At 37.6% G+C, this 26,166-nt stretch overlaps 1 protein-coding gene and 1 non-coding gene across 16 annotated transcripts in view; one reads left to right on the top strand and one right to left on the bottom strand.

The window, feature by feature from the left end:
• Nucleotides 1–26,166, bottom strand: part of DLG2 (discs large MAGUK scaffold protein 2) — a 2,299,762-nt gene that overhangs the window by 2,084,607 nt on the left and 188,989 nt on the right. The gene's annotated exons all lie outside the window — the stretch shown is intronic.
• On the top strand, nucleotides 5,218–5,324 carry LOC118145917 (U6 spliceosomal RNA). The gene has a single exon (XR_004731401.1). It is a non-coding gene; the product is annotated as a U6 spliceosomal RNA (small nuclear RNA).

Here is a 26,166-nt window from a genome sequence, read left to right as displayed (position 1 = left end):
AATATGAAAGAAAAAATTATGAAGATTTTCAAATAAATATAGAAGACGTACTTAAATAATTTTAGGTTGTAGAATATGTTTTTAAATGAAAACATAAAAAGCACCAATCATAAGGTAAAAGTAATACCATAAAAAATAATGAAAAACATGCCACAAAATGAGGCACTCATCCCATTAAACAAACAACAAAAGACTCATTCATGGATTTCATAACAAACTCCCACATATCAATAAAAATACAACCCATTAGAATAGTGGTCAAGAGACTTAAACAGATATTTTATGAAAATAATAATATACAAATGGCCAATGAACATACAAAGATATTATATACCTCATTAATAATTAAAATAATACAAATTAAAACTGCAATAAGCAAACATTCATCCACTACATTGGCAAAAGTATTGACTACATATGTTTGGCAAAGATGTAGAACAATATAAAGTCTCTGTTGTTGAATGTTTAAGTAGGTATACCTACTTTGAAAGTTGTTTGGCAATACCTAATTAAATAGAACAATCACATTCTCTAAGATCAAGCAATTTATCTCTTAAAAATATACTCTAGAAATGAACAGGCAGACTACAGAATGGTAGAAAAATTTTGCAATCTATCTATCTGACAAAAGTCTAATATCCATAATCTACAAGGAACTTAAACAAATTTACAACAACAACAACAACAACAAACAAACCCATCAGAAAGTAGGCAAAGGATATGAACAGATACTTCTCAAAAGAAGATATTTATTTGGCCAAGAAACATATGAAAAAAATTATCATAATCAGTGGTCATTAGAGAAATGCAAATCAAAACCACAATGAGATACCATCTCACGCCAGTTAGAATGGTGATTATTAAAAAGTCAGGAAATAACAGATGCTGGAGAGGATGTGGAGAAATAGGAATGCTTTTACACTGTTGGTGGGAGTGTAAATTAGCTCAACCATTGTGGAAGACAGTATGGTAATTCCTCAAGGATCTAGAACAAGAAATACCATTTGACCCAGCAATCCCATTACTGGGTATGTACCCAAAGGATTAGAAATCATTCTACTATAAAGACACATGCACACGTATGTTTACTGCAGTGCTATTTACAATAGCAAAGACTTGGAGCCAATCCAAATGCCCATCAATGATAGACTGGATAAAGAAAATGTGGCATATGTACACCATGGAATACTATGCAGCAATAAAAAGAATGAGTTCATGTCCTTTGCAGGGACATAGATAAAGTTGGAAGCCATCATTCTCAGCAAACTAACACAGGAACAGAAAATCAGACACCGCATTTTCTCACTCATAATTGAGAACTGAACAATGAGGACATATGGATGCAGGGAGGGGAATATCACCCATCAGGGCCTGTTGAGAAGCGGGAGAGCATTAGGACAGATACCCAATACATGCAGAGCTTAAAACCTAGATGATGGTTTGATAGGTGCAGCAAACCACCATGGCACATGTATGCCTAAGTAACAATTCTACACATTCTGCACGTGTATCACAGAACTTACAATTTTTAAAGAGAGGAAATGTACCATTGAAAAACTCTTATGCACCTGAACACACATACAAAAATGTTCATAGCAGCAGTGATTTTTAATAGCGAAGGCTGAAAACAACCCAAATGTCTACTCACTCTGGAATGGATACATTACAATATAATTCTGCAATAGAATACTGTATAGCAATAAAAACTGAACAAACACTATTCCCTACAATATAGGTGAATCTCATAAGCATACTCCAGTATGAGGAAGAAAGAAACAAAAGAATATATAAAGTATTATTCAACTTATATAACATTCATAAATAAGCAAACTATTTTTTCAGAGATGCATACAGAGGTGATTAATTATTACACTGTACAGTAAATATACTGTACCATTATAAGTGTATTTTATATTTTTTTGCATTAAAACTTTCTTAAGGTTAACTTTTAAAGACTGAAGGAAAAAATAATAGCTTTCTTGATACTTCTTTTCTTACTCTCCTTAATTGATCCATCAACAAATTCTAATGACAATATGTATTCAGTTTCCAGCCACTTCTCATCTCTTTGATCTGAGTCACTATATTCTCTTTCCTTTTCCATTGCAGTTGACTTCTAACCAGTCTACCTGGTTTTACTCTTTCCCATATAGCCTATTGATAGAGTATCTAGGATGGGTCCTATGGTTCAAATGTTCCCTCGAAAATTTATGTTGAAACTTGTCTTCAATATGCTTTTAAAAGGTGATTGGTTCATCAAGGTTCTTCCTTCATGAAAGAATTAATCCTGTTAATGGATTAATGAGTTATCATCAAAGTGGAACTGGTGGCTTTACAAGAAAAGAAACAAAGACAAGGCATGGTAGCTCATGCCTGTAATCCTAACACATTCAGAGGGCAAGGCGGAAGGATGAATTGAGTTCAGGAGTTCAAGACCCACCTAGACCATATAGTAAGACCTCAGTTCACTAAAACTCAAAAAATTAGTTCAAAGAGGAAGGGAAGAAGATGGAAGAAGAAAAAGAAGATGAGACTATTTTACAATAGCAAAGGCTTGGAGCATATCCTAATGCCCATCAATGATAGACTGTATAAAGAAAATGTGGCAGATATACACCATGGAATACTACAAAGACATAAAAAACGATGAGCTCATGTCCTTTGTAGGGACATGGATGAATCTGGAAACCATCATTCTCAGCAAACTGACACAAGAACAGAAAATCAAACACAGCATGTTCTCACTCAAACAGGTGTTGAACAATGGAAACACATGGACACTGGGGGGGAGCATCACATGCTGGGGTCAACACCACATGTTGGGGAAACTAGGGGAGGGATAGTGGGGGGTAGGGAGTTGGGGATGGTAACATGGGGAGAAATGCCAGATATAGGTGATGGGGATGCCACAAACCACATTGCATGTATGTACCTATGCAACAATCCTGCATGTTCTGTACATGTACCCTAGAACCTAAAGTGCAATAAAATATATTTTTTAAAAAGGAAGAGAAGGAAAAAGAAGAAGGAGGAGAAGAAGGAAGAAGAGTAGGAAAAAGAGGAGGAGGAGGATGGGAGAACTAGGTATTGCCAAACAGCTTAGGAAGAGGAGGAGGAAAGAAGGAGGAGGGGAAAGGAGGAATGGAGGAGGGGAGGAGGAGGAGGGAATGAAGGATTAGAACAAAGAAAAGGAAGAAGGAAGAGGAACAAAGAAGGAAGAAGGAGAAGAGAAGAGAAAGAGGAAAAAGAACAAGGAGGAAGAGGAGGGGAGGGAGAGGAGGAAAAAGGGGAGAAGGAGGGGGAGGCAAAGAAGGAGAGAGAGGAGGAAGAGGAGGAGGAAGAAGAAACAGAGAACCTGAGCTAGCTGCTCAACCCCCTCACCATGTGATAGATACTCTGTGCTGCCTTGGGACACTACAGAGCCCTCAACAGCAAGAAGGACCTCTGCAGATGTGCTCCCTTGATTTTAGACTTCTCAGCCACCATAACTGTAAAAATTAAATTCCTTTTCTTTATAAATTATCCAATTCCCAGGTATTCTGTTGCAAGCAACAGAAACCACTAAGACACTGGATCTTTTTAAACACAAGTCAAATCCCTCCTTTGCTCTCTCATGGTTGACTTTCTCCAATATTCCATGTATACCATGTGTAATCCTGCCTCAAAGCCCTTACACTTGCTACTCCTTCTTCCTGATTAACCCTCTCTCAAGTCCTTCAGCTCTTTAATCGAATGTCACTTTATTAGAAATGACGTCTTCCCTTTCTACCTTATGTATATTCTTTTATCCCCCCTACTCTCTTTTATTTATTGTGGTGCTTACCAGCTGACATATTATATACTTTATTTTATATCTCTCCTCTCTAGGTTGTAAGATCCATGAGAACAAAAATTTTATCTTTTTGTTAACTAATGTATCCCTAGTTTCTAGAACAATTGATGGCAAATTATAAGCACTCAGTAGTTATTAAATGAATATTAAATAACATACATATCAAAGTGTTATAAGTAGAGGGTTAAAGTATTTGTGTTCTCTGTATTTTTCAAATACTCTACTTTGAAATTATATTAGCTTTATAAACAGAAAAATAAGCTATTACTCCAAGACACTAAAATAGCACCTAGCTTAGTATCTAACAGAGAGTAGACAAGCAGTAAACATTTATTAACTTGTTATTTAATCTAGATGAGAAAGGCTAACAATGAACAACATATATATGTTGACTATGTTGAAGTTGACACATATAAAAAAGTAATAGTATAGTTTATTTCCAGCTTTAATTGCACTTTCTACAATTTGCATTGCTTCCTTCTAAGTTACAAGGGTGAATATGGGTTTTTATTGTGAAATGCTATCCAAGAAATATTTACTCTATGTTACTGATTTTGAAGCTCATGATTTCACTACAGAAAGAAATACAGAGTAATTGTTAGGGCTTGCAGAAATAAATTTCTTTTAATCATAGTTCAAGGAATCCCATGCCCATCTATACCTGAGTACTGAAAAGAAAGAAATCTAACAGAAACCAAGAGCTTTTCTTCAAAAGACAACCTATATGGAAATTAAACTACTGCATGTAAAATGAACCAAAACCTTAAAATCATACTCTAGAGGCTAATCTCATAAAGCTATTTCTTATCTAACATAGATTTCTAGATCCTAAAGGAAATCTCTAAAGTTGGGCATTATGTTAAGAAATAAGTGCCTCACTATACAATACAAGCCACATTGACTAATCTGAATGCTTCCAGAAAAGAATGAGCAACCAAGATGGTAAAGGGCTCTCTGGCAGAGGAAAGACAATCTAAGGGCAGGATTTATATAGCCTTTTCATCTGAAAGACAATGACATATTCTAGCTGTCTCAACATTTTTTAATGTATTGTCATATAGAAGAACTGACATTTTCCGATGTATCTAAAACACAGACCTATTATTATTTTTCATTGACTTTATTCAACAAATATTTACTGCATACCTGCCATGTGTCAGCTCTGTGATAAATGCTGATGATACATAGTGAATGAAATCACTGGGTTAAAGAGGCTTAAAAATTAATCACTGATGAATTAAAATAACAACTGTGATATAAGTTACAAAGAAGTACAGAGCACTATGAATGCATATAACTGGAGAATTTGATCTAATGAGGCAGACTGTGGAATGCTTAATTAAAGAAACGATTGTGATGAGTTCTAAAAGACAAAGGTTAGTTTGGTGCCCACTTCAGCAGCACATATACTAAAATTGGAATGATACAGAGAAGATTAGCATGGCTCCTACAAAAGGATGATACACAAAATCATCTGTATTTTTAAATTAAAAAAAAAGGTTAGCTTGGTGAAAGCTGAAAGAAAATTAGGAAGAGAGCTAGGATGAAGAAAAGCATAAGAAAACACTCTATAGGAGAGAAAAACAAAGAAAAATTAAAAGAAGGCCAATGTGGCTAGAAGTGATTGGCAGGATTGTTACATAGGTATACACATGCCATGGTAGTTTGCTGCATCCATCCCCACATCATCTACATTAGGTATTTCTCCTAATGTTATCCCTCTCCAATCCCTCCACACCCCTGCTATCCCTCCCCTAGCTCCCCCCGCCATCTCCCAACAGGCCCCGGTGTGTGATGTTCCCCTCCCTGTGTCCATGTGTTCTCATTGTTCAACACCCACTTATGAATGAGAACATGCACTGTTTGGTTTTCTGTTCTTGTGTCAGTTTGCTGAGAATGATGGTTTCCAGCTTCATCCATGTTCCTAATTTCAAGAATTCAGTGACATCTGCCTTAAAAGAAAGATTATAACAATTTAACAACTAAACTCATATAACAATAAAATGGGTTGCCTCAGAGACTAAGCTTCCCATTACTGCAAGTAATCAAATAGAACCTAAATGATCGCCTTTCACGAATGCAATATAAAGAATTACAAATATCTTGGAAAGTTATCCCTGAGGCTTCATCTTTCATTAAGATTAAATGTTTCAATTATTCAAATACCAAATAGGAATTTTCCAAAACACTGTAAATATTTAAAGTTTCTTTCTTTCTTTTTTTTTTTTTTCTTTTTTTTTGCTAGAGACAGTCTCACTCTGTTGCCCAGGCTGAAGCACAGTGGTGGGATCATAGCTCACTGCAGCCTCAAACTCCTGGGCTCAAGCAGTCCTCCAGCCTCAGCCTCCCAAATAGCTAGGACTACAGGCATTAAGACTACAGGCATGTGCCACCAGGCCTGGTTAATTTTTTGTTTTGGGGGGGGTCTCACTATGTTGCCCAGGCTGGTAAAAATTTGAAGTTTCAAAATGAAGTATTAATTGTTCATACCAACATGTAAAAAAAAATATTTGACTGAAGTTTCATAGTGTTTCTCAGGAAGGATCATAATATTATATAATAGGAAATCCATTTTCAGTATAGATTGCAATGAGGGAGTGGCTCTTCTCTCCTGTTCATTGCCAAAGAACAGGTAGAGCAATAAGCAGAGGAGAAACGGCATTCAAATGAAAGATTTCTGTAGAACATGCAGGAAGGAATTTGAAAAACAGCAATAACAAAGAACTTTAACCTGGTATAAAGCAAAGATTATTTTCTTAGCCACACTTGTAAGGGGTTCTCATCATTCCTTTAGGAAAGAAGTAAACAAAACACAATGGATAAGTACTTTAGCTGAAGTAACTATGTATGCTGAAGGTAACCGTAGAGTGGAATGCATATAGTTTTTATTCTAAAACATGAATTGAGATATTTAAAAACCAATATTAAACTGTCTTCATCGAGTACTGAATTAAGTGCCTTTTTATACTGTATCTATAAATATGCTGTGACTTTTCTCCATAAATAATATAACTATATCTATAGATAAGATACCTTGGGTTAAACAGTGCCTACTTTACCATCACTCTCAAAAGTGGATAAAACCATCATTTAATAAATCACTTTATTAGCCAAGTTTATTCTTGCTCAATGTGATACATGTCATACCAATACCAGGTTCTTTAGTACCAACTTTTAAATAAAAAGTCAAAAAATAACATATGTTGGTGAGGTTGCAGAAAAAAAGGGAATGCTTATATACTGTTGTGGGAATGTAAATTAGTTTAGCATGTTGGAAAGCAAGGTGGAGATTTCTCAAAGAACTGAAAATGGAACTATCATTAGACCCAGCAATCCCATTACTGGGTATATGCCCAAAGCAAAATAAACTGTTCTACCAAAAATATTCCTGCACTCCGTTAGTTTACTGTGGCACTATTCACAAGAGCAAAAACATGTAATCAACCCAGGTGCCCATCAATGGTAAAACTGGACAAAGAAAATGTGGTACATATACCCCAAAAAATACTACACAGCCATAAAAAAGAACAAAATCACATCCTTTGCACCAACAGGGATGCAGCTTGAGGCCATTATTCTAAGTGAATTAACACAGAATGAGAAAACCAAATACAGCATATTCTCACTCTTAAGTGAGAGCTAAACATTAGTGTGCATGGACAAAAAGATGGGAAAAATAAACACTGGAAATTCCAGAAGGGAAGAGGGAAGGAACAGAGAAAGGGCTGAAAAACTACCTATTGGGTAATATGTTCAAAGTTTGGCAATGGGATCATTAGAAGCCCAAACCTTAGCATCATACAATATGCCCATGTAACAAAGCTGCACATGTACCCTCCAAATCTAAAGAAATTTAAAAAATAAAATGTAGAATACAGTTTTTAATATGAACCAAAATAAAAAAGGTAAACATTATGGATTTGTAAAATCAAGCCAGGTATTTTACTTGAGGAGACAAATTTGAGATGTCAATGATGAGCAAACCAATATTTCACATGAACTTATCATTTGGAACCTTAGAGTGAATTAGCTCTATGAGTTTTAAGGTTCTTTCTAAGTAATGGTAGTATCTTCAACGAGCACTTACCTTTCACTAGTATGTCTTCTTGCCTCACTATTTAATCATTTGCAAGGTACAAACTTCTACTTTCTAATAGCTCCTTTCATGTCTTTTTCTCTGTTTGAACCTGCCCTACATTTCTTCAGGCTCATATCATTCACCTCTCCCACCTGACTAGTCTTATTATCATGCTGTTAGAAACATCTTTTTATTTTTCAAAAAACACCAACATCTATTTGATATATCTTATATTTAACCTATTAACATTTCTAACTGCTGTTCATCACTATCCAACAATCTCTCAAATCTTCCAAATCTGATTAGTTATCAAACTCTATTAATTATCTTTCTAAATATCTGTCAAGGTCATCCTCTGTTCCTTATCCTCATTGTTTCTTCTTTAGTTGAAGTATTCAGTAGGTTTATTTCTTTTTTTTTTCTTTTTTTTTTTTTTTTTTTTTGAGATGAAGTCTTGCTTCATCATCACCAGGCTAAAGTGTTGCAGTGGTGCAATCTCGGCCCACTGCAATCACCACCTCTCGAGTTCAAAAGATTACCCTGCCTTAGACTTCTGAGTAGCTGGGATGACAGGCATGTGCCACAATGCCCGGCTAATTTTTTTTTTATTTTAGAAGAGACGTGGTTTTACCAGGTTGGCCAGAATGGTCTCTACCTCCTGACCTTGTAATCTGCCCACCTCGGCCTCCCAAACTACTGAAATTACAAATGTGAGCCACTGCACCCGACCCATTAGTTTTCTTTTGAACAATTTAGTTTTCTTTAGAACAACTTCTGGGTGTTATTTCCAACTACTAGTTTCTTCTTCCTTGTAATACATTTTTCAGACTCTTCCAGAGTAATTTATGTAAAACTAAGATTTATTCATGTCCTACATGTTCTTATATAATTTATCATAATAATAAGTATCATTTCCTGTGTGTGTGTGTTTGTTAGGCTCATGTCAGATGCATTATAAACACTGTCTTTAATCCTCATATCAACTTTGTAAGATAGGTACTATTATCCCTAGGTATAAATGCAGAAATAGGTACAAATGCATAAATGTAGGGCTCCTGGTAGTTAAATAATTTCCCCAAATTTGTACAACTGATTGATGGATGTGAAACAGAGCCCAGATACAACTAGGTTTAAAGAGACAAGGAATGTGTCAACTGGCAATGTCTGTTAATGAAATCATATAGGAGAAATTTTTGGATATGCTTTTATTATCTTGTTTTGCTTTTCAATACAATTCAACTTTCATATTTTGACATTTTCTCTAACTTCCCTGGTGGAAAGTGCTTTCATCTCTGGGTCTAGATGCTTTACAGATTCTTATAGCACTTTTTGGAATAGTGAATACTAACTAGTTATCATTCTTCATACCTTTAAACAGAGTTGCTAAATCGATGTTTAAATCTTTACAAAACATCTCTTTCTATTGCTTACCTTTATTTTCATATGCTCTTAGTTTCAGTGTATCTGAGTTTCAGAAAGGAGTCACTCACCCTATGTACTGGGCAGAGGTTTCATATTGAGCTCTCTGAAAATATATACTTTTATTGTACACCTATCATCTTGAATTATTTGGTTGGAAAAAATAATTCAAGAAAATATACTTTTATAGTACATCTATCATACTCTTGAATTATTTTGTTAGAGGATTTCTGGGAGATGAGGTAAAAACTGAGAATTGGGAACTATAGACTCATCTATATTTGTGAGTAATAAGATAGATTGTCACAGCAATATTGAAAATAATTTGGTGGATGGTATGGCTGTAGTCAGATAACTGGAGTTGGTAGAAAATATAATTTGATTGTTGAAATAAAAAAGACAAAAGGAGAAGTAAGAGTCACATTTTACTTACTAATTTTGACCTAGTTCATTAAGTAAGACAATTGTTCAGTGTGAGCTTAGGTTATTCTAATTTTGAAACAATATCTTGTTTATATCACAGAGTAAATTAATTGACTATAAATTTTCTATCTGGGGCAGATACTGTGAGTAGAGGACCTAAACATTTTATGGTGGCAAGAACATGGATAGGTGTGATTAATATGTTGTTAAACTTAAACTTTGGTGTCAGACAGACCTAATTGAATCCCTGTTCCACAACTTACTAGCTGTGTAAATTTTAGCAATTCCTAAATCATCACTTATCTATTTGTAAACCTCTTAGACTTAAAACTTGATTTCCTCATCTGAAAACTGAAGATATTAATACCATCTATCTTGGTGCTTAATTCATAACACCTTGCCTCTAGCAAATGCTCAAAATAATATGGGTTAATATAATTATTATTAATGATTTTCAGATCCATTGTTCATGTGTTTGCTGTCAATGAGGTAGAAAGAAACAACATGATAATATTAGGACTGACTAGAAGTGGCATGCAGGAGTGGTAAGGTTCCTTTTTTTTTTTTTAGGTTTCTTAAGAGTGATAATAAAGTAAGAAAAGTATCTGAAGGAAAAAAAGGAATATGGAACATTTGAATTTGCTGCTTCTGCATTATATCATTAATTTTGTTTTTGTGGTATGATAACATAACTATACTGTTGGCTAGATTCTCATTCATAAGGTAGCAGTTTGTGAGGTTTTATGAATCCCTGTCCACAAATGGTTATAAGAACATAGGATTCAAAGATCTGGTTTGTGATGAGTAAAAGCATGATACTAAATCCTTATCATAGCCTAAATACAGTTCAAGTCTAATAAAATATGACAAGAAAGAAATAGAATCAGTTCTCCTTCATTACAAAGTAAGGTTATACAATTTGTTTCTAAATAGCACTAAAAAATTCTGTAATTTGCAGAGTGAAATCCCAATAATTGTACTGATAAAATTCTATTTTCCATTTACTTTTCCTAATCAAATACATTGACTTTCTCTGCTAATCTTAATTATCATATCAAGTCACTTCTCAGATCACAGTAGAATACAACTGGAAATCAATTCTAAGAGGAACACTCAAAAATACACAAATAAGTTTAAATTAAACAATCTGCTCCTGAATAATCTTTGGGTCAAGGATGACATTAAGATGGAAATTTAAAAATTTTTGGAAATGAATAAAAAGAGACACAATGTACCAAAATCTCTGGGATATAAGAAAAGACTAAAAGAAAAGTTTTTAGCAATAAATGTCTATAAAAAAAAAGACAGAAAGATCACAAATTAACAATCAACTAATAATTTAACCATGCACCTCAAGGAATTAGAAGAACAAGATGGAACCAAAATTGCAGCTAGCAGAAGGAAAAAATCCAAAGATCAGAGCAGAGTAAAATTAAATTGAAACCCCCCCCAAAAAAAAGAATCAACGAAATGAAAAGTTTGTTCTCTGTAAAAATAAGCAAAATTGATAGAATACTAGTTAGATTAACCAAGAAGAGAGACTATTAAAATAAGCACAACAAAAATTTAAAAGGAAACATTATAGCTAAAACAACAGAAATACAATTGATAATCAGAAACAACTATGAATATCTCTACACTGACAAACTAGAAATCCTAGAGGAAATGAATAAATTCCTAAACACATAGAACCTTCCAAGATTGAACCCAGAAAATATAGAAACCCTAAACAGACCAAAAATGAGTAATAAGATTAAATGAGTAATAAGAACTTTACCAATGAAGTCCAGGACCAGAGGGATTCACAGGTGAATGCCACCAAATGTGCAATACAGAAATAATATCAGTCCATTAAAACTGTTCCAAAAAACTGAGGAGAAGGAAATTCTAACTCATCCTGTGAAATCACTATCATCCTGATATGAAAGGCAGGCAAAGACATAACAGAAAAAGGAAAACTACAGACCAGTATCCCTGATGAAAACAGATACAAAAGCCCTAAAAAAATATGAGAAAACCAAATCCAAAAGCACTTCAAAAAGAATAATACATCATGTCCAAGTGGGGTTTATTCCAGAGATGCAAGAGTGAATCACATGAAAATCAATGTGATTCACCATATAAAGAGAATTAAAAACAAAAAACTGGTATGATTATCTCAATAGATGCAGAAAGTCATTCAACAAAATTCAATATCCTATCGTGATTTTAAAAACACCCTCCACAAGTTAGGCATAGAAAAAACATATCTCAAAATAATAAAAGCCATACATAACGAACCTATAGCCAACATCATACTGAATGGGGGAAATTTGAAGGCATTCTTCCTAAAACTGAAACAAGATAATGATGCCTACTTTCACTACTCCTATTCAACATAGTACCAGAATCCCTGGCCAGAGCAATAAGGAAACAGAAAGAAATAAACAGCAACCAAATTTAAAAAGAGGAAGTCAAATGATCTTTCTTCGTGATGATATGATCATACACATAGAAAACACCAATGTTTTGGTGAACAAATTCAGTAAAGTTCTGGGATATAATATTAATGTATAAAAAGTAGCATTTTTTTTTTAAGTGACAGGGTCTCACTCTGTCACCCAGGCTGAAGTTCAATGGAACAATCATAGCTCACTCACTGCAGTCTTGATCTCTGGAACTCAAGTGAACTTCCTGCCTATATCTCCCAAGTAGCTGGGACTAAAGACACATGCCACCACACCGGTAATATGGTTTGGCTGTGTCCCCACCCAAATCTCATCATGAATTACTATGTGTTGTGGGAAGGACCCAGCAGAAGATAACTGAATCATGGGGGCAGGTCTTTCCCATGCTGTTCTCATGATAGTGAGTAAGTCTCACAAGATCTGATGTTTTTATAAAAGGGAGTTTCCCTGCACAAGTTTTTTCTTTGCCTGCTGCCATCCACATAAGCTGTAACTTGTTCCTCCTTGACTGCCTCCATGATTGCAAGGCTTCCTCAGCCCCGTGAAACTGTAAATCCAATTAAATATCTTTCTTTTGTAAATTGCCCAGTCTCAGGTATGTCTTTATCAGCAGTGAGAAAAACAGACTAATACAGTAAATTGGTACCAGCAGAGTGGGCAATGCTGAAAAAATACCTGAAAAGGTGGAAGCGACTTTGGAACTGGGTAACATGCAGAAGTTGGAACAGTTGGGAGAGCTCAAAGAAGACAAGAAAACGCGGGAAAGTTTGGAACTTCCTAGAGACTTATCAAATGGCTTTGACCAAAAGCCTGATAGTGACACAGAAAATAAGGTCCAGGCTGAGCTGGTTTCAGAAGATGAGGAACTTGTTGGGAACTGGAGTAAAGGTAACTTTTGTTATGTTTTAGCAAATAGACTCGCAGCATTTTGCCACTGCTCTAGAGATTCGTGGAACTTTGAACTTGAGAGAGATGATTTAGGATATCTGGGAGAATACCTAAGCAGCAAAGCTTTATTCAAGATGTGACTTGGGTGCTGTTAAAGGCATTCAGTTTAATAAGGAAAGCAGAGCAAAAATGTTTTGGAAAATTTGCAGCCTGACAATGTGATGGAACAGAAAAGCCCATTTTCTGAGGAAACATTCAAGCTGGCTGCAGAAATTTGCATAAGTAACAAAAAGCCGAATGTTAATCCCCAAGATAATAAGAGAAAATGTCTCCAGGGCATGTCAGAGGTCTTCAAGGCAGCCTCTCCCATCACAGAAGGGAGGAGGCATGAAAAAAAAAAACATAATTTGGTGGATCAGGCCCAGGGTCCCTCTGCTGTGTATAGTCTAGGGACTTGGTGCCCTGCATCCCAGCTGCTGCAGCCATGACTAAAAGGGGCTAAAGAACAGCTCGTCTGTGCTTCAGAGTAGCCTGAAAAGCTTCCACGTGGTTTTGAGACTGTGGGTGCACAGAAGTAAAAAATTGAGATTTTGCAACTTCTGCCTAGATTTCAGAAGAAGAGTGGAAACACGTAGATGTACAGAGAGAAGTTTGCTGCAGGAGTGACACCCTCATGGAGAACTTCCACTAGGGCATTGCAGAAGGGAAAGGTGGAGTTGGAGCCCCCATACAGATCCCTACTGGGGCACTGCCTAGTGAAGCTTTTAGAAGAGGACCACCATCCTCCAGACCCCAGAATGGTAGATCCACCGACCGCTTACACCATGCACCTGGAAAAGCTGCACTCAATGCTAGCCTGTGAAATCAGCCAAAATGGAGGCTGTATCATGCAAAACCACAGGGGTGGAGCTGCCCAAACCATAGGAACCCCTTTCTTGCATCTAAGTGACCTGGATGTGAGATATGGAGTCAAAGGAGATTATTTTGGAGATTAAAGATTTGACCGCCCCACTGGATTTCAGACTTACATGAAGCCTGTAGCCTCTTAGTTTTGGCCAATGTCTCCAAATTTGGAATAGCAGTACTTACTCAATTCCTGTATCCCTGTTGTATCTAAGAAGTAAGTAGCTTGTTTTCAATTGTACAGATTTATAGCCAGAAGGGACTTGCCTTGTCTCTGATAAGACTTTGAACTGTGAACTTTTAAGTTAATGCTCAAATTAGTTAAGACTTTGGGAGACTGTTGGGAAGGCATTATTGGTTTTGAAATGTGAAGACATAAGATTTAGAAGGGTTGGGGGTGGAATAATATGATATGGCTCATCTAAATCTCATCTTGAATTCCCATGTATTGTGGGAGGGACCCAGAAAAAGGATAATTTAATCATGTTGATAAATCTTTCCCATGCTGTAGTGAGACCTGATGGTTACTATAAGGGCGAGTTTTTCAGCACTACCTCTATTCTCTTGTCTGCCACCATGTCAAACATGCCACCTTCCACATAAAACTATAAGTCCAATAAATCCCATTCTTTCGTAAATCGCCCAGTCTCAGGTATGTCTTTATCAGCAGCATGAAAAAGGACTAATACACCTGAATAATCATATATATATATATATAGCAGGGATAGGCTCTCTTTATGCTGCCCAGCCTGGTCTTGAACTTCTGGCCCCAGCAATCATCCCATCTCAGCTACCCAAGGTACTGGGATTTCAGGCATGAGACACTCCACCCAGCCAATAGTGGTTCTATACTTATAATGACCAAACTGAGAATCAAATCAAGGACTCAATCCCATTTACAATAATAGTTACAAAAAATAATAAAATACCTAGGAATACTTTCAACCAAATACATGAAATATCTCTGTAATGAGAACTATAAAACACTGATGAAAGAAATTAAAGAGAACACCAGAAAATGGAAAACACTTCATATTTATGGATTGGAAGAAATGATATTGTTAAAATGACCTTAATACCCAAAGCGCTCTAGATTCAGTGCAATTCCTATCAAAATAGCAATAACATTCTTCATAGGAATAAAAAAAAAATCCTAAAATATATATGGAACCACACACAAAAAAATAGAAAAAGAACTTAGTAAAAAGAACAAAGCTGAAGAAATCACATTACTTAACTTTAAGGTATAACACAGAGCTATAGTAATCAAAAATGCCTGGTATTGGTGTGCATACTCATGCACGCATGCATGCATGCGTGCACACACACACAAACACACACACACACACACACACACACACACACAAAGAGAGACCAATGGAACACAACAGAGAACCTAGAAAGAAATCCACAAACCTATAGTGAAATCATTTTTTACAAAGGTGTCAAGAATATACAATGGGGAAAAGACAGTCTCCTCAATAAAGGGTGCTGGGAAAACTGAATATTCATATGCAGAAAAATAAAATTAGATCCCTATCTCTTTCCACATACTAAAGTCAAATCAAAATAAATTAGAGTCTTAAATACTAAGACCTCAAACTACAAAATAACTAAAAGAAAACATAAGGCTTTGACTGAAATGCTTACAGTCATATGGACAATAAAGACCAGGTTGAAGTGAACACCAATGGAGATGAAGAACTTTTTTGGAACTAGAGAAAAGGTGATTCTTGCTATGCTTCAGCAAAGAGATTAGCAGCATTTTCCCCCTGCTCTAGAAATCTGTGGAACTTTGAACTTGAGAGGAGTGATTTAAAATATCTGGCAGAAGAAATTTCTAAGTGGCAAATCATTATAGAGAACGCAGAACATGAGTTTAGAAAATTTGCAGTCCAATGTAACAGAAATAAAAACGCATTTTCTGGGGAGAAATTCAAGCCAGCTGCAGAAATTTGCATAAATAACCCAAACTATCTGAGGAGCAAATGTCAATTGCCAAACAAACTATGAAAAAGATGTTCCCAGGGCATGTTAGTGAGCTTCACAGTAGTCTCTCCCATGACAGGTCCCAAGGCTTAGGAGGAAATAATGGTTTCCTCGGCTGGGTCAAAGGGCCCCCTGCTGTCTGTAGTCTCAGGACTGTGTCCCAGCCACTCAAGCCATGGCTAAAAGGGGCCAAGGTACAGCTCAGGCTGTTGCTTCAGAGGATAGAAGCCCCAAGCGTGGCAGTTTCCACATGGTTTAGGTCTGTGGTGCACAGAAGACCAGAACTAAGATTTGGAAACCTGTGCCTAGGTTTAGATGATGCATGGAAATGCCTAGATGTCTAGGCAGAAGTCTGCTGAAGTAGTGGGGCCCTCATGGAGAACCTCTGCTAGGCTAGTGCAGAAGGAAAAATTTGGGTTTGGATCCCCCATAAAGAGTCCCCACTAGGGCACTGCCTAGTGAAGCTATGAGAAGAGGGCCACCATCCTCCAGACCCCAACAGCTTTCACCCTGCACCTGGAAAAGCCACATATACAAAATGCCAGCCATGAAGGCAGCTGAAGCAGGAGGCTATACCCTGAAAAGCCACAGGGGCAGAGTTGCCCAAAAACATGAGAGCCCACCATTTGCAACACCATGAACCAGATGTAAGACATTGAGTAAAAGAAGATCATTGTGGAATTTTAAAATTCAATGACTGCTCTGTTAGATTTCAGTCTTCCATGGGGCCTGTAGCCTTTTGTTTTGGACAAGATTTTCCATTTTGAATGGGTGTATTCATGCAATGATTGTACCCCAATTGAACCTAGAAAGTAACTGACTTGCTTTCACTTTTACAGGTTCACAGGAAGAAAAAAATTATCTTGTCTCCGATGATACTTTAAACTTGAACTTTTGAGTTAATGCTGGAATGAGTTAAGACAGTGGGTGACCCGTGAAAAGGCATGATTGTGTTTTGCAGTGTGAAGTCATAAGATTTGAAAGAAGCCAGAGGCAGAATAATATGGTCTGGCTTTGTGTCCCCACCCAAATCTCATCTTGAATTATAATCCCAATTGTAATCCCGATGTGTAGGGGGAGAGACCTTGTGGAAGTGACTCAATTACGAGGGCAGTTCTCCTGTGCTATTTTCATGACAGTGAGTTATCACAAAATTTGATGGCTTTGTGAGGGCTTTTTCCCACTTCACTGTGTACTTCTCTCATTCTCTTTCCCACGACCATGTGAAGAAGGATGTGTTTGTTTCTCCTTCCACCACAATTGTAAGTTTCCTGAGGCCACCCCAGCCTCCCAGGCTCCAACAACTCTATAGCAAAAGAATTAATAATCCAATTTAAAAATAAGAAAAAGATCTAAGTAGACATTTCTCAAAAGAAAACATACAAATAGCAAACAACTCTATTAAAAGGTGTTCAATGTCACTGATCATCAGAGAAATGAGAATCAAAACTACAATGAGTTATCATCTCCCCCTAGTTAAAATGGCTTTTATCAAAAAGACAGGCAAAAACAAGTGCTGATGACGATGTAGAGAAAAGGGAACCCTTACACACTCTTGGTGAGAAAGTAAATTAGTACCATCACCATGGAAAACAGTTTAGGGATATCTCAAAAAACTAGAAATAGAACTACCATATGATCCAGACATCTCAGGGCTGGGTGTATACCCAAAAGAAGGAAAATCAAATATATCTGCATTCTCATGTTTATTGCAGTATATTGAAGCACTATTTACAATAGCCAAAACTTGGAAGCAACCTAAGTGTCCATCAACAGATTAAAAGATAAAAAAAATATGGTACATATACACAATGGAGTAATATTCAGCCATAAAAAATGAGATTTCATTTGCAACATCGATGGAGCTGAAGGTCATTATGTTAAGTTAAATAAGCCAGGCACTGAAAGACCACTTTGCATGTTCTAATGTATTCGTGGCAGCTAAAAATTAAAACAATAGGACACATGGAGATAGAGAGTAGAACAATGGTTATCAGAAGTTGGGAAGGGTAGTCAAAGGTTGCAGGGAATTAAAGTGGGGATGATTAATGGGTACAAAAATATAGTTAGTAAGAGTGAATAAGATCTGGTATTTGGTTGCACAGCAGGGTGGCTACAGTATACAATAATTTATTGTACATTTAAAAATAATGAAGAGAGCATAATTGGACTGTCACACAAATAAAGAATAATTGCTTGAAGTGATGAATAATCCACTTGCCCTAAGGAAATAAATACACATTGTATGACCATATCAAAATATCTCATATGAATCAGGGAGACTCAAGATGGCACTGTGAGAACAACCCAGGATTGAAGCTCTCGGTTAATCCGCGGAGAGGTGAGTCGGAGCTGCATTTTCAGACTGATCTTTGTTGCCCACAGAACGGGGAAATTCCAAAGTATAAAGGAGACGCGGGGCCCAGGCAGAGGCTCTGCCTGGAGAAGCCAGCAGCCGGGGTGGCGGCGGCCAGCCCTACGCAGTGATGCCACCAGGGCGCCCTTGTACGGGTGCCCTGTTGAAATGGCAACCTGAGACTTGAGAAGGCTTAACTCGAGACTGAAAGGGACTTGGGCAGTGGGCCAGCCCAGGGGATTGCAGGAACACAGCGTGTGGGATACCGCAGTGGGACAGACAAAACGGCAATTCCAAACGGTCTCGCCGTGAAGACCGTCCCTGAGGCGCTCCGTGGGGGAGGGGCGTCCACCATTACCAAGGCAACCAACCCCGACTGAGACACACGCCCACTGCTGATGCAGCCTGCAGTTGCCGAGGCAACCCGCCCCTACTAAGATACACGCCCACTGATGACGCAGCCTGCCATTGCCAAGGCAACGTGGCAAAACAGAGAGACTCTGCTGCAGAGCGGCAGTACAGCAACAGCCTGCAGCAACAGGGCGAGCCTCACAACAGCAGGGCGGAGCCTCAGCAGTCAAATAGTGATTAGACTGCCTCCTAGCTGGGCAGGACACCTCAACAGACATCCAAAAGCAAAGCCCCAAACCCCCAAGACAGAGCATTTGAGAAAAAAAGTTTTTTTAATGAGCTCTGTCGCAGCAGAATCAAACATAGCAGCCTAACAGCCCTGAATGAACAACAGAGCTCACAGCTCAGCAATTGAGGTCCTATAAAGTACAGACTGTCTCCTCAAGCAGCTCCCTGACCCCTTTATATCCAAAAGACTGACATTTGGTAGGCATCATCCTGGGACAAAGATAGCAGAAAAAGAAACTTGTATCATCCCTCACTGTTCCGCAGCTGCTATAGGTGTACCCCAGACAAGCAGGGCCTGGAGTGGACTTCAGCAGTCGTAAAGCAAAGGGGCTAGACTGGTAGAAGGAAAACCAAGTAACGGAAATACTTCCTCATCAACAATCTGGGTGTCCACTAAGAGACCCAATCGAAAAGTCAGCAACTATGCAGACGACAGGTGGATAAATCCACAAAGATGGGAAGAAACCAGCGCAAAAAGGAGGAAAACACCCAAAACCAGAACACCTCGCCTCCCAGAAAGGACCAAAACTCCTCAGCAGCAAGAGAACAAAGCTGGATGGAGAATGACTGTGATGAAATGACGGAATTAGACCTCAGAAGATGGATAATGAGAAACTTCCATGAGCTAAAAAATCATGTTCTAAATCAATGCAAAGAAACTAAGAACCTTGAAAAAAGATTTGAGGAAATAATGACAAGAATGGATAACTTAGAGAGGAATATAAATGAGCTAAAGGAGCTGAAAAAACACAATACGATAATTTCGCGAAGCATGCACAACTTTCAATAGCCAAATGGACCAAGCAGAAGAAAGAATATCAGAAGTCGAAGATCAACTCAATGAAATAAAACGAGAAACCAAGATCAGAAAAAAAAGCACAAAAAGGAATGAACAAAGTCTCCAAGAAATGTGGGACTATGTGAAAAGACCTAACCTACGTTTGATAGGTGTACCAGAAGAAGATGAAGAGAATGAATCCAAGCTGGAAAATACTCTTCAGGACATCATCCAGGAAAATTTCCCCCACCTAGGAAGACAGGTCAACACTCAAATGCAGAAAATAAAGAGTACACCACAAAGATATTCCACAAGAAGAGCAACCCCAAGGCACATAATCGTCAGATTCAACAAGGTTGAAATGAAGGAGAAAATACTAAGGGCAGCCAGAGAGAAAGGTCGGGTCATCCACAAAGGAAAGTCCATCAGACTCACAGCAGATCTCTCGGCAGAAACACTACAAGCCAGAAGAGAGTGGGGGCCAATATTCAACATTCTGAAAGAAAAGAACTTTCAACCCAGAATTTCATATCCAGCCAAACTGAGCTTCAGAAGTGAAGGAAAAATAAAATCCTTTGTGAACAAGCAAGTACTCAGAGATTTTGTCACCACCAGGCCTGCTTTACAAGAGCTCCTGAAAGAGGCACTACACATAGAAAGGAACAACCAGTACCAGCCATTCCAAAATCACACTGAATGCTAAAGAGCATCAACATAATGAAGAATCTACAACAACTAAAGGGCAAAACAGCCACTTAGCATCAAAATGGCAGTATCAAATTCACACATAACAATATTAACCCTAAATGTAAATGGACTAAATGCACCAATCAAAACACACAGACTGGAAAATTGGATAAAAATCCAAAACCCATCAGTGTGCTGTATTCAGGAAACCCATCTCACATGCAAGGATACACAAAGACTCAAAATAAAGGGATGGAGGAAGATTTACCAAGCAAATAGAGAGCAAAAAAAAAAGCAGGAGCTGCAACTCTCATCTCTGATAAAATAGACTTTAAAGCAACAAAGATCAAAAGAGACAAAGAAGGCCATTATATAATGGTAAAAGGATAATTACAACAAGAAGAGCTAACGATCCTAAACATATATGGACCCAATACAGGAGCACCCAGATACATAAGGTAAGTTCTTAGTGACTTACAAAGAGACTTAGACTCCCACACAATAATAGTGGGAGACTTTAACACTCCACTGTCAATATTAGACAGATCAACCAGACAGAAAATCAACAAGGATATCCGAGGCTTGAACTCAGACCTGGAGCAAGTAAACCTGATAGACATTTACAGAACTCTCCACCCCAAATCAACAGAATATACATTCTTCTCAGCACCACATCACACCTACTCTAAAATTGACCACATAATTGGAAGTAAAGCATTCCTCAGCAAATGCAAAACAACTGAAATCATAACAAACAGCCTCTCAGACCATAGTGCAATCAAGTTAGAACTCAGAATTCAGAAGCCAATCCAGAACCACTCAGCTTCATGGAAACTGAACAACTGGCTCTTGAATGTTGACTGGATAAACAATGAAATGAAGGCATAAATAAAAAAGTTCTTCGAAACCAATGAGAACGAAGACACAACATGCCAGAATCTCTGGGACACATTTAAAGCAGTCTCTAGAGGAAAGTATATAGCAATAAGTGCCCATATGAGGAGAATGGAGAGATCCAAAATTGACACCCTATCATCAGAACTGAAAGAGCTAGAGGAGCAAGATCAAAAAAACTCAAAACCCAGCAGAAGACAAGAAATAACTAAGATCAGAGCTGAACTGAAGGATATTGAGACACGAAAAACCCTTCAAAAAATCAATAAATCCAAGAGCTGGTTTCTTGAAAAGATCAACAAAATAGACAGACCACTAGCCAGACTGATTAAAAAGAAAAGAGAGAACAACCAAATAGATGCAATAAAAAATGATAAAGGGGAAATCACCACAGACTCCACAGAAATTCAAACCATCATCAGAGAATATTACAAACAACTCTATGCACATAAACTAGTAAACCTGGAAGAAATGGATAAATTCCTGGACTCCTGTGTCCTCCCAAGCCTAAACCAGGAGGAAGCTGAAACTATGAATAGACCAATAACAAGGTCAGAAGTCAAGGCAGCAATTAAGAGCCTACCACACAAAAAAAGCCGAGGCCCAGACGGGTTCACAGCCGAATTCTACCAGACACACAAAGAGGAGCTGGTACCATTCCTTCTAAAATTATTCCAAATAATCCAAGAAGAGGGAATCCTTCCCAAATAATTTTATGAGACCAACATCATCCTGATACCAAAACCCAGCAGAGACCCAACAAGAAAAGAAAACTTCCGGCCAATATCCATGATGAACATAGATGCAAAAATCTTCAATAAAATATTGGCAAGCCGATTGCAACAGCAAATCAAAAAACTTATTCATCACGATCAAGTAGGATTCATCCTGGAAATGCAAGGCTGGTACAACATACGCAAGTCTATAAAAGTAATTCACCACATAAACAGAGCCAAAAACAAAAACCACATGATTATCTCAATTGATGCAGAGAAGGCATTTGACAAAATACAACAGCCCTTTATGCTAAAAACCCTCAATAAACTCGGTATCGATGAAACGTATCTCAAAGTAATAAAAGCTATTTATGACAAACCAACAGCCAATATCATACTGAATGGGCAAAAACTGGAAGCATTCCCTTTGAAATCCGGCACTAGACAGGGATGCCCTCTCTCACCACTCCTATTCAATATAGTACTGGAAGTTCTAGCCAGAGAAATCAGGCAAGAAAAAGAAATAAAGGGTATTCAAATAGGAAAGGTGGAAGCCAAATTGTCTCTATTTGCAGACGACATGATAGTATACCTAGAAGACCCCATCGCCTCAGCCCAAAAACTCCTGAAACTGATAAGCAACTTCAGCAAAGTCTCAGGATATAAAATCAATGTGCAAAAATCACAAGCATTTGTCCACACCAATAACAGACTTAAAGAAAGCCAAATCAAGAACGAACTGCCATTCACAATTGCTACAAAAAGAATAAAATACCTTGGAATACAACTCACAAGGAATGTAAGGGACCTCTTCAAGGAGAACTACAAGCCACTGCTCAATGAAATGCGAGAGGACACAAACAGATGGAGAAACATTCCATGTTCATGGTTAGGAAGAATTAATATCGTGAAAATGGCTATACTGCACAAAGTAATTTACAAAATCAACGCTATCCCCATCAAGCTACCATTGACTTTCTTCACAGAACTGGAAAAAACCACCATGAACTTCATATGGAACCAAAAGAGAGCCCGCATAGCCAAATCAATTCTAAGCAAAAAGAACACAGCGGGGGGCATCACACTACCGGATTTCAAACTATATTACAAGACTACAGTAATCAAAACAGCATGGTACTGGTACCAAAACAGAGTTATAGACCAATGGAACAAAACAAAGGCACCGGAGGAAACACAACATATCTACAACTATACAATCTTTGATAAACCTGACAAAAACAAGCAATGGGGAAAGGATTCCCTATTTAACAAATGGTGTTGGGAAAACTGGCTAGCCATGTGCAGAAAGCAGAAACTGGACCCCTTCCTGACACCTTACCCTAAAATTAACTCCAGATGGATTAAAAACTTAAACATAAGACCTGGCACCATAAAAACCCTAGAAGGAAATCTAGGCAAAACTATCCAGGACATATGAGTAGGCAAGGACTTCATGAACGAAACACCAAAAGCATTGGCAACAAAAGCCAAAATAGACAAATGGGACCTAATGAAACTCCACAGCTTCTGCACGGCAAAAGAAACAGTCAATAGAGTGAATCGGCAGCCAACAGAATGGGAAAAAATGTTTGCAGTTTACCCATCTGACAAAGGGCTGATATCCAGAATTTACAAAGAACTCAAACAGATTTACAGGAAAAAAACAAACAAGCCCATTCAAAAGTGGGCAAAGGATATGAACAGACACTTTACGAAAGAAGACATATATGAGGCCAACAATCATATGAAAAAATGCTCATCGTCACTGGTCATCAGAGAGATGCAAATCAAAACCACATTGAGATACCATCTCACGCCAGTTAGAATGGCAATCATTAAAAAATCTGGAGACAACAGATGCTGGAGAGGATGTGGAGAAAAAGGAACACTTTTACACTGTTGGTGGGAGTGTAAATTAGTCCAACCATTGTGGAAGACAGTGTGGCGATTCCTCAAGGCCTTAGAAATAGAAATTCCATTTGACCCAGCATTCCCATTACTGGGTATATACCCAAAGGACTATAAATCATTCTACTATAAGGACACATGCACACGAATGTCCATTGCAGCACTGTTTACAATAGCAAAGACCTGGAATCAACCCAAATACCCATTGATGATAGACTGGATTGAAAAAATGTGGCACATATACACCATGGAATATTATGCAGCAATCAGAAATGATGAGTTTGTGTCGTTTGTAGGGACATGGATGAATCTGGAGAACATCATTCTCAGCAAACTGACACAAGAACAGAAAATGAAACACCGCATATTCTCACTCATAGGTGGGTGATGAAAAATGAGAACACATGGACACAGAAAGGGGAGTACTAAACACTGGGTTCTATTGGGGGGAAAGGGGAGGGCCAGTGGGAGGGGGAGGTGGGGAGGGATAGCCTGGGGAGAAATGCCAAATGTGGGTGAAGGGGTGAAAGCAAACAGAACACACTGCCATGTGTGTACCTATGCAACTGTATTGCATCCTCTGCACATGTACCCCAAAACCTAAAATGCAATAAAAAAATAAGAAAAAAAAATCTCATATAACCCATAAATATATACATTCATTATGTATTTATAAAAATTAAAATAAAATAATTTTAATTAAAATAACTTGAACAGTTTAATGATTAAGAAGCTAAGATGAAAAAGAGTGCTTCTCTAATTTTATTGTTATTTGATTTGATTTTTTTGAGATAGGATCTGGCTTTGTTGACTAGGGTGGAGTGCAGAGGTGTGATCTCAGCACTTTGGGAGACCAAGGCGGGTGGATCACGAGGTCAAGAGGTCGAGACCATTCTGGTCAACATGGTGAAACCCTGTCTCTACAAAAATACAAAAAATTAGCTAGGCATGGTGGTGCATGCCTGTAATCCCAGCTACTCAGGATGCTGAGACAGAAGAATTGCCTGAACTAAGAAGGCGGAGGTTGCAGTGAGCTCAGATCGCGCCATTGCACTCCAGCCTGGGTAACAAGAGTGAAACTCCATCTCAAAAAAAAAAAAAAGAAGAACCAAATAGATGCAATAAAAAACGATAAAGGGGTTATCACCACTGATTCCACAGAAATACAAACTATAATCAGAGAATAGTATAAACACCTCTATGTAAATGAACAAGTAAATCTAGAAGAAATGGATAAATTCCTGGACACTTACACCCTCCCAAGACTAAACCAGAAAGAAGCCAAATCCCTGAATAGGCCAATAACAATGTCTGAAATTGAGGCAGCAATTAACAGCCTATCAACCAAATAAAGTCCAGTACCAGACAGGTTCACAGCAAAATTCTACCAGAAGTACAAAGAGGAGCTGGTACCATTCCTTCTGAAACTATTAAATACAATACAAAAAGAGGGAATCCTTTCGAACTCAATTTATGAGACCAATATCATCCTGATACCAAAACCTAGCAGAGACACAACTAAAAAAGAAAACTTCAGGACAATATCCATGATGACCATTGATGCGAAAATCCTCAATAAAATCCTGGCAAACCAAATCCAACAGCACATCAAAAAGCTTATCCATCATGATAAAGTCGAATTCATCCTTGGGATGTAAGGCTGGTTCAACATACTCAAATCTATAAACGTAATCCATCACATAAAGAGAATCAAAGACAAAGATCACATCATTATCTCAATAGATACAGAAAAGGCCTTCAACAAAATTCAACAGCCTTTTATGCTAAAAAAAAAAAAAACTCCGAATAAACCAGGTGTTGATGAAATGTATCCTAAAATAATAACAGCTATTTATGACAAACCCACAGCCAATATCTTACTGAATGGGCAAAAACTGGAAGCATTCCCATTGAAAATGAGCAAAAGACAAGAATGCCCTCTGTCACCACTCCTATTCAACATAGTATTGGAAGTTCTGGCCAGAGCAATTAGGAAAAAAAAAGAAATAAAGCGTATTCAAATAGGAAGAAAGGAAGTCAATTGTCTCTATTTGCAGATGACATGATTGAATATTTAGAAGACCCCATTGTCTCAGCCAAAAATATCCTTAAGTTAATAACCAACTTTGGCAAACTCTCAGGATACAAAATCAATGTGCAGAAATCACGAGCATTTCTATACACCAATAACAGAGTTACAGAAAGCCAA

This window comes from Callithrix jacchus, chromosome 10 (assembly GCF_049354715.1).
Source record: "Callithrix jacchus isolate 240 chromosome 10, calJac240_pri, whole genome shotgun sequence".
Lineage (NCBI taxonomy): Eukaryota > Metazoa > Chordata > Mammalia > Primates > Cebidae > Callithrix > Callithrix jacchus.
The sequence above is the reverse complement of the archived record's forward strand: the minus strand, read 5'-3'. Positions and strand labels throughout refer to the sequence as shown.